Source organism: Pelobates fuscus, chromosome 13 (assembly GCF_036172605.1).
Source record: "Pelobates fuscus isolate aPelFus1 chromosome 13, aPelFus1.pri, whole genome shotgun sequence".
NCBI lineage: Eukaryota > Metazoa > Chordata > Amphibia > Anura > Pelobatidae > Pelobates > Pelobates fuscus.
Window position 1 is genome coordinate 50,957,465 of NC_086329.1, and position 11,767 is coordinate 50,969,231.

Here is an 11,767-nt window from a genome sequence, read left to right on the forward strand (position 1 = left end):
TGAAGTTTGTACCAAGACCAAGCTACCCCATTCGCTTCCATGCGGATTTCTGCACCCTTTAGAGGTTCCTGAAAAGCCTTGGTCCTGTCTGGCAATGGACTTCATTGTTGATTTGCCTATCTCTAAAAAGCAGACTGTCATCCTCACTGTGGTAGACAGATTTACTAAAATGGCTCACTTCATTCCCTTACCTAAACTCCCATCTTCGCCCGAATTAGCGGAGATATTCGCCAGGGAGATTTTCCGTTTGCATGGGATACCTTCCCAAATTGTCTCTGACAGAGGCTCCCAATTTGTTTCCCGTTTTTGGAGATCATTCTGCTCCCAACTAGGCATCAAATTGAATTTCTCCTCTGCCTATCATCCTCAGTCCAATGGAGCTGCTGAACGCACTAACCAAAAAGTTGAACAATATTTACGTTGTTTAGTTTCAGAACACCAGGACGATTGGGTCGGTTTGATTCCTTGGGCGGAGTTTGCACATAACAATCTCACTTGTGATTCTACGCATTCTAGCCCTTTTTTCTTGAATTATGGCTTTCATCCTTCCATCCTTCCTTCGGAGTCTTCTTCTCAAGGGATACCGTCGGTGGATGTTCATGTTGCCAATTTAAGAGAGTTGTGGGATCAAACTCGACAAATCCTTCTGCACAATTCTACGCTGGTTAAAAAACACGCTGACAAACGTAGAAGGGCAGCACCGGTGTTTGTTCCAGGCGATAGAGTATGGTTAAAGGACCACTCTAGGCACCCAGACGACTTCAGCTTAATGAAGTGGTCTGGGTGCCAGGTACCTCTAGGATTAACCCTTTTTTTTATAAACATAGCAGTTTCAGAGAAACTGCTATGTTTATAATGAGGGTTAATCCAGCCTCCAAATCCTCTAGTGGCTGTCTCATTGACAGCCGCTAGAGGCGCTTGCGTGCTTCTCACTGTGAAAATCACAGTGAGAGCACGCAAGCGTCCATAGGAAAGCATTGTAAATGCTTTCCTATGCGACCGGCTGAATGCGAGCGCGGCTCCTGCCGCGCATGCGCATTCAGCCGATGACGTCGCGATCAAGATGGAGAGGAGGAGGAAAGCTCCCCGCCCGGCGCTGGAAAAAGAGGTAAGTTTAACCCCTTCCTCTCTCCAGAGCCCGGCGGGAGGGGGTCCCTGAGGGTGGGGGCACCCTCAGGGTACTCTAGTGCCAGGAAAACGAGTATGTTTTCCTGGCACTAGAGTGGTCCTTTAAGTACTAGAAACATTCGGTTAAAAGTGCCGTCCATGAAGCTTGCTCCTCGATATATTGGACCTTACAGGGTACTGTCTCAAATTAACCCAGTTGCGTATCGTTTAGAGTTGCCTAATGCCTTACGCATTCCTAATTCATTTCATGTTTCCTTGCTAAAACCATTAATATGTAACAGGTTCTCCTCCACGATCGCCCCTCCCCGCTCAGTTCAGGTGGAGGGTCAGGAGGAGTATGAGGTCAATTCCATTGTTGATTCTCGAATCTCCCGGGGGAAACTGCAATATCTGGTCGATTGGAAGGGTTATGGTCCTGAGGAGAGAAGTTGGGTACCCTCTCCGCAGGGCGTTTCACTCTCGATTCCCTTCTCGCCCTGGTGTATTCCGCCCGGTGGGCGTATCTGAGAGGGGGGGTACTGTCAGGGTACCTGCGGTCTCTACCTCCGAAAGAGGTAGAGACTTAGCTGTTCCTCCATCCAGACGGCCTGATGGCTCCCTTCCCCACGGTCTATCCGGTCATGCAAGGCCGGCCGCGAGGGAGCTACAACATCTAGGCAGGAAGTTGTCTTCAGGACACTCCTCCGGAACGACCTGTCACTCAATTGCTGCAGGACCAATCAGGATGCCTCGGAGGCGTGGTTACTGCTCTGAACAGGGTATTTAACAGAGCTTCGTTCATTAGCTCATTGCCCTGTCGTGGTTCTAGCTTGTTCTAGTCACTCAGTGCTTGTGTATTCTATTATCCCTTTTGGTTTTGACCCGGCTTGTTTACCTTACTCTGCTTATCTCTGTTACCCTTGATTCGGCTTGTCTCTCGCTTACCTGTCTTCTGTTACCCTCGACCTCGGCTTGTCTTTGACCATTCTATACTGTACTACTTACGTTAGTCCGGCCATTCTAAGGTCCGGTATACGTATCTGGCTACTGTTTGTACTCTGCGTGTTGGATCCCTGTCCCGATCCTGACAAATGTTTGCTGAGATGCTGCTTGTGGTTTGCAATTATGTGTGGGGTGGCTGCTTGTTGTGTTGCATTCGTAAGGGCATGCTGCTTGTGTCATTGCTTGTTTCTGGGGATGCTGATTATGTGGTTGTTTGTGTGCATGTGGGGGGATGATGCTTGTTGGGTTGTGCATGTGGGATAAACTGCTAGTAGTGTTGTGTGGGGGGGGGAGATGCTGCTTGTGTGGGTGCGGGTTAAGTATGTGAATGGGACTGTTTGTGGTGTAGTATGTGTGAGCATGTAGATATGCACTGTTTATGTATAGGGGCTGTAGTATGAGTATTAAGTGGCTGTAGTGTGTGTGTTGTGGAGAAAATGACTTTTTGTCTGTTTGTTGTTGAGGATAGAGACTATTTGTGTGTGTTTTGGGAAGAGACATCACACCCACGTCGGCGCCATTTTTGTTGAGAAAGGAGGCAGAGCTATAATGCTTTGTGGGACCTCAGCGGCCGGCGTTCATTATAATGCCGCACTAGTCAGGGATCGCTCCACGAGGGTGCTAAACGGCAAGCTGACTTGACTCAGGTAAGTTATTTATTTTGTGACCGCAGCGATCGGAGGCGACCACACTGTATGGAGGCGAGAGGGACGTGACACATACAGAGCGTGGAGACACTCAACATCAGTGTTACACACTGTGCCAGGAAGCGCCTCTAGTGGCCATCTGAGAAGTGGCCTCTAGACGTGTTCCTAGGCTGTAATGTAAACACTGATTTTTCTCTAAATACCTCATATGTTCAGCACTTATATTGTTTGGTGACTGCCTACATACCTACTTTTCTTGGTCATATTTGTACCTTTGAACTTTGGGAAGTTCGGAAGTAGAAAGCAGTTGGAAGGACCACAAATTCCTGGAAAAAGCCTGCAGCGACTGACTATACTCACCAAAACAACAATAATCTGCAGTTGTTCTTCTGACTATAGAGTACCTTTGACAAGTCTGCAAGACACTTGCCCACCAGCTAACCAAGCTTGCTCAAGTAAAATGCTGTTGCATGGACAGAAAAGCCATTTACACGGCAAGGCCAGTAGGGAAGCCTGTGATTAGATAGAATTAGATTTTGGCTTTTTCATGTGCTCTCTATATAGTTACGACATTTATGATATTGATATTCGACTTGCTGTCCACCTACATACAATTCTTTATTAATTATATGAAAAGAATATTGTTTGATGTGCTATTCAACTCTGTAAGGGTTTTTATTTTCATTTATAAAATACAAGATAAGCAGTGCAGTCAACCTAGAAACTGGTGCTGTAATTTTTTTTTTCTTTTGGTTTTCATGTTTTCATTCCTCCTGTATCTTTAAGCAAACCTGTAATGCACGCAGACTCAGAGAATGTGAGTCAATTTAACACAAGTGTGACACAAAGAAAAAAAAGTAAAATAGAATGAAAAATAATAATATAGCTAAAAACGTTATACCAGGTGTCAGTGTGAAATATGCCACTATATTACTATATTATAACTGTTAAATAACTGTCAAAATACTGTATTTAATGAAATGTGTAACCTGAACAGTTACTAACTAATCAAATCTTGAAACAGTTTTCTCTGAACTCTACTGGAATAACCTCTGCTGGTTGTGAGATGTCACAGCCGACACAGGACTTGGCAACCACATGTAGTAAAGGAGCGCATGGGTGGAGAAATAAAAACAGCAAACCAGAATAAGCGGCTTAATGGATATAGTGCCCTTTTTTATTCCTCCTCCATATGACTATGCCCATGATCAATTTGCAATAAAAACCAAAGAAAATAGTTACTTGCGCACTATCCCGAATTGATATGCATATTTAAATAACTGGAGGTTTTTAGTATCAGTCCAATGGCCGTTTAAGTGTCAGCCCACCAGTCACGCCAAGGCAATACCTCTTAGGTGGGTCCTACACTCACAAGTCACCTTGCTGTCTTCAGCTATGAGGTAAAAATCTCTAATGAGAGAGGAATTTTTCTAAATCTGCTACACACCTATTATCCCTTAACAGGTAACACATGGGGTGGGTGGCAGCACCCTAACATAGCTGTGCCACATGGAAAATGCAAACATACAAAATTAAGCCCTGCACTCAAACTCCCACTACTCCTGGGCGGCAGCAATGACTATAGTGCTGATCAGTCAAAAAAATAATACAATAAAAACCAAAGAAAAGTTATTTGCTTACCTAAAGTGTGTTTCTTTTTTATCAGTGGGTAGCTGCTAATTGGCAACCCTGTCCGGCGGCAATACGCTTTTCCAGAAATTGAGATTTAGAAGCTGCGTGCCACCTGGGGAACTTGTAGATCGGCATTGGAGGCACACTTTGGGGTTAAACTGTTCGAGAAGATAAGAGTGCTCCTAGGGGCCTTCTGGCACCAAACAAAGCCATTTAGATGATGTTGTTATGGTGATTAAGTGTCCCTTTAACCCTGACTCTAGCTTGAAAATCCACCATTTAAAATATTATTAATGATTTATTTGATTTGGCTTTTTAGTAGTTTGTGTCACACGTGCTAGATGGCCACTTTCTGTCAGTCTGTGTCCATTACTGCTTTTAATTTGACTTAATAAAGGTTCTGTTTTAAACATATTTTTCACTGATCTTTCTGACTTTAGCTCTAAGTTATTTTATTTTTGATCAGGGCTACAATCTTTGCATAATATACAAAGACCCCATGAAGGTTAAAGAGCTGCTTTAATGATTATACTCTCACCCTTGACACTTGACTTTATTTATATTTAGTATATTTTCTTCATTGTGCTGAATCTGAATATCTGGTTGCAGCCCACGTTGTTGTCCTCTTGCCATGCAGATAAAATAATAATTTTTGGTAACAAAGTCACTTTACAGAGCACTATGTTACCGTTTGTATTATCATATCATTATATTGCTCTATATGGATTGTTCTTATCTGTATTCCTGTTTGGCTACATTTTGTTGTGCTGTATATTAATTTATATTATATGTTCAGTTTAATAAGCTCTCTTTGGGTTTTAATTATTTATTATTTAAAATTGCTGACATTTTATGCACTATAAAGCTCTCTGCATGGATTTTTATTTATATTATTCTATGGATGCTGTGTGATATGCTTTTGTTATTGTTTTGATATGACTACGATTTTTTTATGCTATGCAGGTCTGTATAGGTTTTTATGAATCATATTATTTTATGGCTGCTGTGACTTGTGTGTAATATTATTATTATTGATTTTAAAATGTCTATGATGTAATATCAAGGAGGAACAGGACAAGGCAGAAATTCTAAATATTGTTTTTCTTGAGTATATAGGCAAGAAGAATCTATGGCTGTAGATTTGCAAATCCCTGTTACAAATGTCTTTAGAGGAAAAATGTGATTGGTTAACACAGGATACAGGATAAAATACTACGATAAAGTGATGGTATTCCTCCATGAATACTTGGGAAGCTTAGTGTAGAAATATCCATACCACTGTTTTTAATCTTTCAAGATTCTTTTGTTTGAGGAATTCTACTAGATGATTGGAGAAAAGCAGATTTGGTGCCTATATTTAAAGAGAGGTCAAAAGCTCAAAATAAAATCTACAGACCTGCGTGCTTAACATCTGTTGTTGGTAAATTATTTGAACAACAATATCATTAGGAAGAAGCAACACGATTTTTATGAAAGACAGGTCTTCCAGGTTTTCCTAAGGCATTTAATACAGTTCCACACAAATGGTTAATCCTAAAATTGAAATCAGTTGGTTTATATGGAAAAAAAATTGTTTCTGGATAGAACACTGGATTAAGAGTGCAGAGAATAGTTGTAAATGGAAACATTTTCAAATTGGACAAAAGTGGTAAGTGGAGTGCCTCAGACACTATCCTGGGTCAATTTCTCTTTGATTTATTTAGAAATGATCTTGAAATCGGCATTGAAAGTCATGTGTCTGTCATGTGTGAAACAAACCTAAGTAAGAAAATACATTCTGGACATGATATAACTTTCCTACAGAAAGATTTGGATAAATTAGAGAATTTGGCAGACAAGTAGCAGATGAGATCCAAAGGCATGCATCTTGGAATATGGAACCCACAAGTCACTTATACAATAAATTGAGTTGAGTAAGGGATAACGTCAAATGATAAAGACTCAGGAACAATGATGGATAGCAAATTAGCCAACAGTAGGTAATGCCTGTCTGCCATTGCAATGGCTAGTAAGGTGCTGTTATGTATTATTTGCATAACCAAAATATGATTTTGCCTCTTTATAAATGAATGGTAAGACTCTATACTGAATATGCAGTGCAATTTGAGGTTTTAAAGAAGGACATTGCAGAACAAGAAAATAGTTCAGTTACAAAATTAATAAGGGGGCGGAAAACATAAATTATGAAGATGAAGGCTAGAAAAACTGCATTTGTTTTCTTTAGAAAAAATGTGCTTCAGAGAGGATATGATAGCACTATACAAATATAAACAGGGTCAGTACGGACCGCTATGTTCTAACCTGTTCATTAGCAGGAATATACAACAGACAAGAGGTCACCCAGGAGAAAGGCGGTTTCGCTTACAGCAGAGAAAAGGGTTCTTTACATAAAGAACAATAAAAATGTGGAATTATCTTCCAAAATATATTGTCTTAAAGGGACACACTGTAGGCACCCAGACCACTTCTGTTTATTCAGTTGGCCTGGGTGATGTGTCCCTTTTGCACCTAGTGCTGCAATGTTAAACATTGCAGTTCCAGAGAACTGCATTGCAGCACTAAGTCTGCCCTCAGTGGCTGTCTACCGGCGCTGGGAAAAGGGAAGTAAACAAAGGGTTTCTAACCCTTTATTTACCCGTGCGGGGGTAAGGGCGCAAGGGAGTGGGGAGGCAGCGGGATGGGTAGTGCCAGGAATACAGCTTTGTATTCCTGGCACTACAGTACAATTTTAACTAATTCTACAGATATATTTAAAAAAAGGCCTGGATGTTTTTTTGCATAAACATAATATTTAAGAATCTAATTACTATGTATGTGAATAGGTGGTTGATCCAAGGAGAAATTTGATTGCCATTATAGAGTCAAAAAATATTTTTTCTGTTTTTGTGGTACAATTAAAAATGGCTACAAATGTTTTCTTTTGCTTACTTCAGCATAAGGGTTAAATCTGATGGATTTTTTAGTCTTGATTCAACAGAGATTACTGTGTAACTATGATATGTAATGCAGCTGTAAGTGAATTCTTGTATGCTACTTGTATCATTATTAGTGTTATATAGATCTATATTATACTTTATATTATTAGATGGCTGCTGTTTGATGGGCTTTATTGTTGTTGTTATTATGATATGAGGACATGCTATGTTATCCCCTTAAGGACAGACCTTCAGAAGCTTGTCTTAATGACAACGGCATTTTTTGCATTTTTTGCTGTTTGCGTTCAACTGCAATTTGCATTTTACTAATTTATTGCACCGACACATATTATATACCGTTTTTTAAAGGACAGAAAGGGCTTTAATTTGATGTAACATATATATACATAAATGCTTATTTATTATAAAAAAAATACAGAAAAATGCAAAAAAATGAAACATTTTGAGTTTGTTTTACAGTTTTTGCAATAATAATGTGTGCACAATTAGTGCAGGTTAAGGAAGGTAATTAAAAATAAATTAATTTAGTTGTTCTGATTTACAGAATATATAATGTGTCTGGGATTTTAAGTTTTTTTTGGTAGTTACAGGTCACAAAGCACTAGGAGTAAAATAAACTTTTAATGTGGAGCAATTTTAGAATTTGGTATGTTTGTCTTGTAAGCTTAATAGCCATAAAAGAAAACAAAATTGCCACACAAAAGTATATATTTTTCCTGGCTAATCATGGCAGCATATACACATGGGTTAGCTCCTTCCCTACAGCCGATAGGACAGGAAAACCACCAAGGTTTTAAAAGGCGGCTCCATCCCTAAGGTCCTCAGTCTTTTTCCTGTCCTACAGCCCTTAGGACGTGAGCAATTTGCTCCCTTTATTTACGGACATGTATGTGTCGTACCACTGGTCTTGCGAGCCCTGACTGCACCACTATTCGAACCTCTAGAAGAAGCTCCATGGTGGTAGCACAGAAAGTGCTGGTGGCTGGTACTCCAGGCTTGATCCTGTGAACCCCCTTTCACTACTTTTCAACAGATATGGTCGTCTTGCATTTGGCACCTGAAGATCCTGCCTATGGTGAATGCTTATCTATGTCATTCTCTACCTGTACTGAAGGGTACTGATTGAGCGTTGATGCCCCTGGTGCTTTGCTTCATGTAAGCAACAATTGAACTCAAGTCTCCGCTGAGGGTGTTGAAACCAATATGTGACGTACCACTGGTCTAAGGGACTCTGACTGAACCTCTAGCAGGAGCTTCCATGATGTTAGCACAGGCGTTGCTGTTGCTGGTAACTGGTACCTCAGCAAGGTGAATGTGTGAACTTCAGGCTTGATCCTGTGTACCCCCATTCACTGAATTTCAACAGGATATGGTTGTCTTGCATGTAGCACCAGAGATCTTGCCTAAAGTGAGAGCCTTTCAATGCCATTCTCTACCTGTACCAAAGGATTTGGGGAATTCTCCACTAGTGCTGTTACAGCGTTTCGTGGGATTCCATGGCTATGGTTTCTGCTGAAACTTTGTAAAGTTGGCATTTGGACCTCTTTGAACTAGTTTGTCCTGCATTACATATTGGACATTGAAGCAATTAATGAGGCACAATTTGGACGTCACGTCCATTCTCTACCTGTGCTGGAGGGTATCAGGGCACTCTCCTCTCATGCTCTTGCAGCATCATGGGTTGCCATGGTAATGGTTTCTGCTGACACTTTTTGTAAGCTAGCATTTGAACCTCTTTAGACACATTTGTCTGGCATTTCATACTGTTCGTTAAAACAGTCTGATGCACAATTTAGTACTCAAGTACTTAACTCAGTTCATTCTTCTATCTATGTTGAATTATTTTGATTATTTGATTGGCTATTCTGTCCCTCCCTTTGTAAGCTTGGGTATTCCCCATGTGTATATGCTGCCATGATTAGCCATGAAAGTGGAAAATTTATTCATACTTACCGTAATTTTCTTTTCCTGGCTATTATTCATGGCATCATATACTTCCCACCCATTAATGTCTCTATTTATGTACTGTAGAGCTTGTAAACTGACTGAGGATCTTAGGGATGGAGCCTCCTTTTAAAACCTTGGTGGTTTTCCTGTCCTATCGGCTGTAGGGAAGGAGCTAACCCATGTGTATATGCTGCCATGAATAATAGCCAGGAAAAGAAAATTACGGTAAGTATGAATAAATTTTCCACTATATAAAGTAGACACCACAAGCTATTTACCTAAGGTTGTTTTGACACTTTCTACGTAGCCATTTCACCGCCAACCTCTGCTAAATATTGGAGTAAAATTTTATTTTTTGGGGGTTATGAAACACAAACGTATAACAAAGAACTTCTCATGTGTATTTTGTAAAGTTGGTGTGTGCTATTCCTGTACAAAGTTTTATTTTGTATTCAGTTACATCTGCTGAGTAAAATGACACTCCCATTGTATGTCTTTGGCACTATTTTGTGAAGCTACAGTGCCATATAGGAGACCTGTCCTTTTCAGTATTCACAGTAGAGTTTTGAGAGACGGATTTAATGAGCCATTTGGGGTATTATAGTAGTTTGACTGTTCAAAAAAAACCCACAAAGGCCTACCATTTGTAAAAGTAGACACTCCAGGGTATCTCATAAGGTGCATATTGTACCTTAGCATGCCCCCATGTTTCCACCAATATATGCCAAAGTATGTGGTAAAAAAATATTTTGGGCATTTTTTTACATACGGATTGCATTTTTGCTGGGCATTTTGTATATTTCATATGTGCCACTAAGTTCAAAACACCGAAATTATGCTCAGCTAAGTCTTCTGAGTAAAAAGACACCCACAATGAATGTCTTTGGCACTATTTTGTGAAGCTACAGTGCCATATAGGAGACCAAGCCTTATCAGTTTTTACCAAACTTTGAATTTTGACGCTGGGCCTATGTGCAATTTCCAAGCATCTTTGCAGGTTTTAAATTCAAACTACCCCACAAAGGCCTACCATTTCTTAAAGAAGACACCCCAGGTTATTTCAAAAGGCATATTTTGAACCTTAGCGTGGGATCATTTTTCCGCTAGCTTGTACCAGGTGTAGTGGTAATAAGCGTTTTTTTCTGCCTTTTTGACACACAAAGTGAGTTTGCACAGTATATTTTGCAAACCTTATGTGTACTACCACTGTATAATACTTCATATGTTGCTCAGCTATGTGGTCTGAGTACAGCAATACCCCCGTACCTTTGCCAGGTATATGTGGATGTTGAAGGGGCACATTTGAGACGCAGCCATTCAGTTTTTTTCTAACTTTGAAGTTTTATGCTGTGTCCATGTTCCAATTTGGAGTAGTTTAGATGGTTGGTTATTGAAACTTCCCCACAAACACATACTATTTATTAAAGAATACACCCTGGGGTAATTCAAAAGGCATATTTTGAACCTTGGCGTGGGATAATTTTTTCTCTAGTTTGTTCCAGGTATAGTGGTAATTAGCGTTTTTAAATGTATTTTTATACTTTTTAAAACTTTTTTTTACTTTTTAAAACAAATTTTTCAACTTCTGTTTTGCTTATTAATTTTTTTAAAGTTTCCTAAACTTTCGTAAAACTTTTTTTTTTACAGATTTAACATTTTTCTAAGCTTTTTTTTTTACCGTTAACCCCTAACTAGCAGTAAGCAGCACTAACAGAAAATTCCCCATTTGCCCATAACTCCCACCCACCCCAACTAGCAAAATATTTAATTATACAATATTTAAATTAGTTAATTAAATAAATTTAACCCCTGAGGGTTAAAAAATAAATAAAAGTTAATCGTCAGGGGTTAAAAAAAATTAGATCACGGTATTATACTGTGATCTGTATTTTGATCACTGTAGGCAGTGATCGACTGGCAGGGAAGGGGTTAATTTTTATTTGGACTGGGTAAAGGGTTTATTTTTTTTTTTTTTTTACTTAAACGTTATTAAAACTTTTTTTTAACTTAATTGTTTAACTTTTCAAAGCTTATTTTAAAACCTTTTTTAACGTTAACCCCTAGTTAGCCTAACACTAAATCCCCCCAATTACCCACTAACGTCCACCCTCCCCAGCTAGCTAAATTTATAATTTTAAAATATTTAAATTAATTAATAAAATAAATGTAACCCCTGAGGGTTAAAAAAAAAAGAAAGAATTAACCCTCAGGGGTTAAAAAAAAAAAAAAAATCAGATCATAGTAAAATGTAATCCCTGCCAATTGATCACTTTAGTCAGTGATCGATTGGCAGGGAAGGGATTCATTTTTTATTAAAATGGGTAAAGGGGGGTGGGATTTTAATTTAACTTTATTTATTTTTTCAAAAGGGGGCAGGATCACTGATGATCCGTCTCCCTGCACTTCACAGTGAACCCGGAAGTGCAGGGAGGCGGAAGGTAAGTATACACAGCTGTCAGAGCGGGCACATGTGCTGGGACAGCGCGAGTCGGTGCT